The sequence below is a fragment of the Rhinoderma darwinii genome, chromosome 4, assembly GCF_050947455.1.
Source record: "Rhinoderma darwinii isolate aRhiDar2 chromosome 4, aRhiDar2.hap1, whole genome shotgun sequence".
Classification (NCBI taxonomy): Eukaryota; Metazoa; Chordata; class Amphibia; order Anura; family Rhinodermatidae; genus Rhinoderma; species Rhinoderma darwinii.
Window position 1 is genome coordinate 254,671,410 of NC_134690.1, and position 7,822 is coordinate 254,679,231.

The 7,822-nt window shown below is 40.2% G+C and overlaps 1 long non-coding RNA gene across 1 annotated transcript; it reads left to right on the plus strand.

Moving 5' to 3' along the window:
* Nucleotides 1-1,422: 1,422 nt before the first annotated feature.
* On the plus strand, nt 1,423-4,866 carry LOC142761083 (uncharacterized). Its single transcript, XR_012883499.1, has 3 exons — nt 1,423-1,496; nt 2,489-2,599; nt 4,810-4,866. It is a non-coding gene; the product is annotated as an uncharacterized LOC142761083 (long non-coding RNA).
* The last annotated feature ends 2,956 nt before the right edge of the window (nt 4,867-7,822 follow it).

Here is a 7,822-nt window from a genome sequence, read left to right on the forward strand (position 1 = left end):
AATATGTGTAACTTTTTAACTTTATTTTTATTTTTTAATAGTAAAGCAGTTTGTAAGGGGAAAAGCTGGGTTTTTCATTTTTTTCACATTTTTTTTTAAATTAACTTTATTAAACTTTTTTTTCACTTTTTTACTAGTCCCATTAGGGGACTATAATATGCGATTCTGCGATCGCATTTATAATACACTGCAATACTTTTGTATTGCAGTGTATTAATGCCTGGCCGTTTAACACAGACAGGCATCTGCTAGGTCATGCCTGCGGCATGATCTAGCAGGCATTCATTACAGGCAGACCTGGGGGCCTTTATTAGACCCCCGGCTGCCATTAGAGACACAGACACTCGGCGATCGTATCGCCGGGTGTCGGTGGGGGAGAGAGGGAGCTCCCTCCCTCTCTCCAAAACCACTCAGATGCGGTGCTCACTATTGAGCACCGCATCTGAGGGGTTAAACGTGTGAGATCGATACTAATATCGATCTCACACGGCAGAGCAGGGACGCTCCCAGCCCTCAGCTGCCTCTAGCAGCTGAGAGCAGGGAGATCTGACAGTTCCCTGCTCTGTTTACTTATTCCGATGCCGCGACGTAAAAAGTCTATGGAATAAGGCCCGTTAGTGACCGACGTAGAAACACGATGGGCCGGTCACTAACGGGTTAAGTACTCGTGCATACATAAACGGTGGTTTTAACCATGGCAAAAAGTCATTTACCAGCAATCAGCCTGTAAAAAAATATTAAATGAAATTGTACAAGAATGCAAAGATTCATTTAAAGAGGCTCTGTCACCACATTATAAGTGGCCTATCCTGCAACAAAAATAGGAAGTGGGGAGGAATCCTCCAGCTCACCTGACACAATGGGACGTGTCACTGATAGCGCCCGGTATCCTCGTGTCGGCACACGGTAGGAAGCAGCGAAAAAACGGGGGGTGGAATCCAGCGCTGGGTAAAGTAAAATGGAAACGGTTTCCAAGTTTAATGGTCAAAGTTCAAATAAAATCCAATGCAATGAAGTCCTGGTGTGGAGAAAGTGAGGGGGAGGTGTCCTCAGAGCCTACGCGTTTCGGACGGCTTCAGCGTCCTTAGACTTGGCTGTAATGTATTTTGAATTGAGCGCGCTGTCTTTTTATATCCTGGTTCCGGTAAGACAGCTGGTTTTTGATTGCGTTCCACGGTTGGTAAGACCACTGGAACGCAAACCGGAAGTTGTAATTCTGTCTTCGGTGTGCACAAATTTTGCCTTAGTATCGGGTGAATATAAGTTAAAGTTAAGAAACATAGTCTGTCTGTTTGAATATATTTGATATTTAGAGGTAATTAGTCATTGATGCAGAGGATTTATGGTGTGATGTTATGTGTATTGAATGTGTTCTCAATTTGATTGGCTGTTTGCGTTCCAGGACTCGTGTTATGTGGGACGCGTATCAGCAATCGGAGGACCGAGATCTCACTTTTGGTGTCTCTGTTGGATTCTGCCTGGGTTCTGTGACTAAGGTAAGTGACAAACCAGAATATATAATGTGTCCCTCGTGTAAAATCTAAGGTAGGGATCAAATAGGCAGAAGTCAAGATAAATGAATGATAGACTAAAAGTAATAGTAAGTAACCCGATAGGCATGCACGTATAAGTATATGTGGGATCCTAGGATCATATGTGTATTGGAACCCGTTATTTGCGGAGGATATATAATAAGTTGACGGAAAGATATTGGGAGTGGCAGGACGCTCAATATGATGGCGAGGATAGAGGGTGAAGTGGTTAAAGTGAGGACAGGACGACAACTACAACAACAATAAAATAAAATAGAAGAGGAACAGGGCTGGATGGGGTAGTGCGTGTTGTACATATCAAAAAGCACATGTTATGTATGTACTGGGATTTGGGGTATGGAGTGTCGGCCTAGGGGTAGCTATACATTGGAATATTTTCAACGTATGGTAGCCATGAAGTTGTGAAACAGCGGAGAATGTGTAAAATAAATTAATTAATTAGTATTGGAACATGAGCTCTTTTCTTAAGTTAAGACCTTCCGGATGTCTTGTTTTTAGTCTAAAAATCCAATATGCCTCCCTGAGGTGGGTTTTATGTATTATATCTCCTCCCCTCGTGGAGGGATGAATTTTTTCAATGGCGTAACAACGTAAGGTTTTTGTAGTTCGGTTGTGGTGATGTATGAAATGTTTTGCGGCATTGGAAATGTTGAGAATATTACTATTTCTTACATAGCTGAGGTGTTCCAAGATTCTCGTCTTTAATTTCCGATTGGTGCAGCCTACGTATTTCAGTTGGCATTCAGTGCACTCAATTATGTAGATGACAGATTCAGAATTACAGTTGATGTAATTCTGAATAGTGAATGTATCTGTTTGTCTGGAATCATTAAAGCTTTTGGTTGGATGAGCGTAAGAGCACACCTTGCAGGGGTGCTGGCCGCATTTGTAGAAACCTTTGGTCTCTAACCACGTTGTCTTTGTAATTTCATTAGATGAAAAGAGTGACGGGGACAGGACACTGCCAAAGGAGGGGGCTTTTCTTGCCACAATGCGACATCCTCCGGCCAGAATGGAACGCATACTGTCGTCTTCTTTGAGAATGGGTAAGTAATTGGTAATTATATTTTTGATTTGCGCAAACTGGTTACTTTGTTGTAGGATCAATGTTGGCTGGTTACCAGCATGTTGGTTTGTAGGACTTGTTTTAGTATTTTTGTTGTTGTATTCAAGTAGCTGTGGTCTTGATTTGTTGGTCATGATGTTACTTGCTCTGTCGAGTGACCATTGAGGATAGCCTCTTGCTTTGAGTCTGATCTTTATTTTTTCCTGTTCTATTTCGAACTGGCTTTGAGAGGTGCAGTTCCGTTTGGCCCGATGCATCTCACCTACTGGTATGGCCCTGATGGTTTGTCTTGAATGGTTACTTTTTGCATGAAGTATGCTGTTTGACGATGTGGATTTTCGATGAGTTTGAGTAGATATAGTATGACCAGCTTTGCCAGACAGTTCCAAGTCTAAAAATACAATGTTGGAAGTATTGTAGTTATATGTAAACTTGAGGTTGCATTGGTTGTGATTTAATGCTTCTACAAACTCTGGGATGATGTTACTGTCCCCTTTCCAGATAAGCAAAATATCATCGATATATCTACCGTACCATTCAATACAGTGGCCATGTATATTATCCGTAGAGAAAATGTGAGATTGTTCCCACCATGACATCACTAGGTTCGCTATTGATGGAGAGAACTTGGCTCCCATCGAGACGCCCTTTAGTTGGAGATAATATTTTGCATCAAATTGAAAGTAGTTGTTAGTCATTAAAAACATAAGTACTTCCAAGATGTAAGTTTGGAAATTTTTTTCATAGATGCTATGTTTAGACAGATGGTAGTCCAGGGCGGCATAAGCTACTTGATGGGGAATTGATGTGTACAATGATACAACGTCACATGTTAGCCATATGTCGTTTTTTTACCATCGTTTGTTGAGTAGCGAATTCAGGACATTTTTTGTGTCACTAAGGAAACCGGGAGTTTTTTGGGCCAACGGTTGCAATAATGTGTCGAGCCACTCTGACAGTCTCTCGAGAATTGATCCAATGCCTGAGACGATGGGTCTCATAGGTGGAGGGAAAGTCTGTTTGTGTGTTTTAGGAAGCGCGTGGATGATAGGGGTGATTGGTTGTTCAATAAGGATGAAATCCATCTGCTTCTGGTTTATGAAACCTCCTTGTAGGCCATCATTGATCAATTTTTTCATCTGGCCTTTAATGTGCTCCAAAGGATTTTTATCCAGTTTTTTGTAGGTGGTTTCATCGGATAACATATCAATAATGGATTGTTTGTAGTCTTGCTTATTCATTACTGTTACGTTGCCTCCTTTATCTGCCATTTTTATGATTATATTGTTGTTATCATGCAGTGATTTCGCTGCTTTCTTGAGGCGAGTCGATATGTTTGTTTTCTGACGTTGGGATTTGAGGCCGTCTGCAAGGTGTTGTAGTTCTTTTTCCATGACAAATTGGAAACGGTCCATTGAGTCCGTTCGTGACCCGATGGGATAAAACTTAGGGTTGGATGTTATGAAATTGGAGGCTGTTGTTACCGTTTGGTTGGAGGTTTCCGTACGTAAATGGTCCAGACATGCTAAGGTGGTAAGTTCCTGAAAGGAGAAGTTGGATGTAGTAGGAAATGCATTGGGAGAAGGTCTTTCGTTGTCCACAGATGTGATGGGGGAAGATGATACTGTAGTATTGTCCATTTGATTTGTTTCCAATGACAGAAAATGTTTTTTGACAGTCAGATTACGGATAAATTTGTTTATGTCTAGTAGTGTGTTGAAGAGGTTAAAGTTATTCGTTGGAGCATAATTGAGGCCTAGAGACAGAACTTCAATTTGATCCGTAGTCAATGGGGTGGACGATAAGTTGGTAACATTCATATTTAATATTGCTGGAATTTTCGGGGGCGAAGGCGGCGATAATGTTCTTGATTTGGTCGACCTATGCTTCCTACCGCCCCTCCTGCCTCGTTTTTTGACTGGTAATTATGATTTTCTGGTCTGTGTATGGAATGAGGGCGTGTCCTGGTGTTTTCATCTTCTGAAATGCCATCAGCAGAGTCTTGTTCAGTAGAACTAAAACTTACTCTGTTGGGTAAATCTCGGTATTGATTGTAGTATTGGTTGCGTTTTTTCAGAATAGGTCTTGGTCTTGAAATATTACTTGTTCTTTTGCTCCAATTATAAACTTCATTGTGTGTATAGTCTCTTATATCACGTTGGAACTTGCTTTTTTTTGTTTCTGCAACAGAATGATCTAGTTTGTCAATAGCAGATGATGTCCGGGTGTGGAGAAGAGAGAAGGAAGGTGAGCTGGAAAAAACCTCAAGTGATTTTCTAGTGTCCATTATGTTGGTATCTAGTTCCATCAGTTTTAATTCTTCTTGTTTGGTAATCAACTTCATCAAGCTGATGGAACATGTTGATAGGGTTTGGTTCCACTCCTTCTGAAATTATTCCGTGTAGATGAAGGTAGGCGTTTTTCTGAGTCGAAGGCCCCTGGGAATCATATTTTTGGCAATATAATTTTTCAAGGTGGTGAGATCCCACCAAATTTTAGCTTGTTGCGCTAAATGCTTTTCTAAGGTGTGGAATAGATCTTCCATTTCCTGGTTGTTTTCAGTGGGGTTGTCAGAATTGCCAAAAACTTTTTCTGCTAGTTCCGTGCGTGTTAGCTGAGTTCCATGAGTCATGTTTTATGGTCTAGTGCGTCTTTTAATGACCAAAGCAGCTCTCCGGAATAAGTATACAAGTGTGCTGTGGGTTAAAACAATGTAGAACGAAATATATAGCCAACGTGTTCTTTTAGATAGATTTTGAATTTATCTGTAGTTGTAAGACTCTTAAATTGATAGACTTTCTAGTGTTACTGCACTTTGATACACACCAATTGATTATAAATGAACACAGATATATTGTAGTAATCTGATAGGACTTCCTAGTATTCCATGTAAAGCATTGGAGAAAGTGGGAGCTCGTAGGAAAAACAACCGATAATTGCAACAAAAATAGGAAGTGGGGAGGAATCCTCCAGCTCACCTGACACAATGGGACGTGTCACTGATAGCGCCCGGTATCCTCGTGTCGGCACACGGTAGGAAGCAGCGAAAAAACGGGGGGTGGAATCCAGCGCTGGGTAAAGTAAAATGGAAACGGTTTCCAAGTTTAATGGTCAACGTTCAAATAAAATCCAATGCAATGAAGTCCTGGTGTGGAGAAAGTGAGGGGGAGGTGTCCTCAGAGCCTACGCGTTTCGGACGGCTTCAGCGTCCTTAGACTTGGCTGTAATGTATTTTGAATTGAGCGCGCTGTCTTTTTATATCCTGGTTCCGGTAAGACAGCTGGCCTATCCTGCACATGATGTGATCGGCGCTGTAATGTAGATTACAGCAGTGTTTTTTTATTTAGAAAAACTATCATTTTTGACGGTTATGACCTATATTAGCTTTATGTTAATGAGTTTCTCAATGGACAACCGGGCTGTTTAACTTTTTGGCCAAGTGGATATTGTACAGAGGAGTGTATGACGCTGACCAATCAGCGTCATACACTTCTTTCCATTCATTTACACTGCACCTAGCGATATAGCTATATCGCTATGTGCAGCCATTTAAACACACTATAACATTACTGCAGTGTCCTGACAATGAATATACATTACCTCCAGCCAGGACGTGATGTGTATTCAGAAACCTGTCACTTCTGTAGCGTCTCTGTGATATTTACAGCAAGGCAAGCGTAATCTCATTTGAAATGACAGGTTACATCGTAATCTTGCGAGATTTTGCTTCCTGTGCTGTAGTGTCGGGATTGTATTAGCGAAGTGTCAGGATTCTGAATAGACATCACGTCCTGGCTGGAGGTAATGTATATTCATTATCAGGACACTGCAGTAACGTTATAGTGCAGATAGCGATATAGCTATATCGCTATGTGCAGTGTAAATGAATGGAGTGAAGTGTATGACGCTGATTGGTCGGCGTCATACACTCCTCTGTACAACGCCCACTTAGCCAAAAAGTAAAACACGCCCAGTTGTCCATTGAGAAACTCATTAGCATAAAGCTAATATAGGTCACAACTCCGTCATAAATGATCGTTTTTCTAAATAAAAAACACTGCTATAATCTACATTACAGCGCCGATCACATCATGTACAATATAGGCCACTTAGAATGTGGTGACAGAGCCTCTTTAAATTAAAAAGTTATCATTATGAATCTTGTACTCACTTATTTACCAACCAAAAATAAAGCAAATAATTCTCAAACTGAAGTAATATTTGTTTTTATATTGACTTGGCCTTTTTTACAGTGCTACAGGGCATTGATAAGACTGATAATTAAAATTTAGGAATATTGTTACATTTGTTCTCCAGATCAGCAAACAAATTGATTTGTTTTGGTTGCAACTTCTAAAGAAACAGTCCCATTCACCATAAGGCCTTCTTCACACACAGACATTTTCTGGCAATTTAAACTGCATCAAATAACGCTTTTAAAAACACCAGCATTATTAAAATATAACATACGTTTTTTTATGGCATTTTTAGTGTCAATTTTCATTTAGTGTCACTTTGGCTTTTTTTTTCTAGTCTTTGAAGTCCTATAGAACCTTATGGAAAAAAACGTCATAACCAGAGTATCCTGCGTTTGGAAAAAACGCCACTGACCACAAATTTGGCCCCAAAAAAATGCCACAAACCAAAATGCAGTTGTATGTAGCGCTTTTTATATTTTACTATAGACTTCATCTGGCCACACTAAAAACGCATAGTTAAAATTGCCATTAAAAACACCATGAAAAACACAAAAACTAGGCAAAATGCTGTGTGTGAATCTAGCCTAAGAATGATTCATTTGATTTAATTCAGAGGAGTGACTGAGCCACTGAAGAGCTTATAGCCCATTATTTTCTGTTCTCTTTATCATCAGCTGATGCCTCGGGTTATTAGCTATTTGATATGTATAGCCTTGACCCATTTTTTTCTGGCATAAAACAAAATAACTTTTTCTGTCAATGAGCTTCAGGGGACCTTCACCTGATGGAGCAGCCATAAATAATCACACAGCCATGGTATGTAGTGAGCATTATGTCTTTGGCCCTGTGAACACCAAATATATGTTATGTCATGATTCCCAAATACCGAAGATAGGAGCTTAGAATGAAAATGTTCAGAGCACCTTGACCTATTTCTGAATATTCGCTGCCCATTATTGCTTTCATAAACTTAGTCTAGCCTTATGATTCTCCTTGTAAACCTA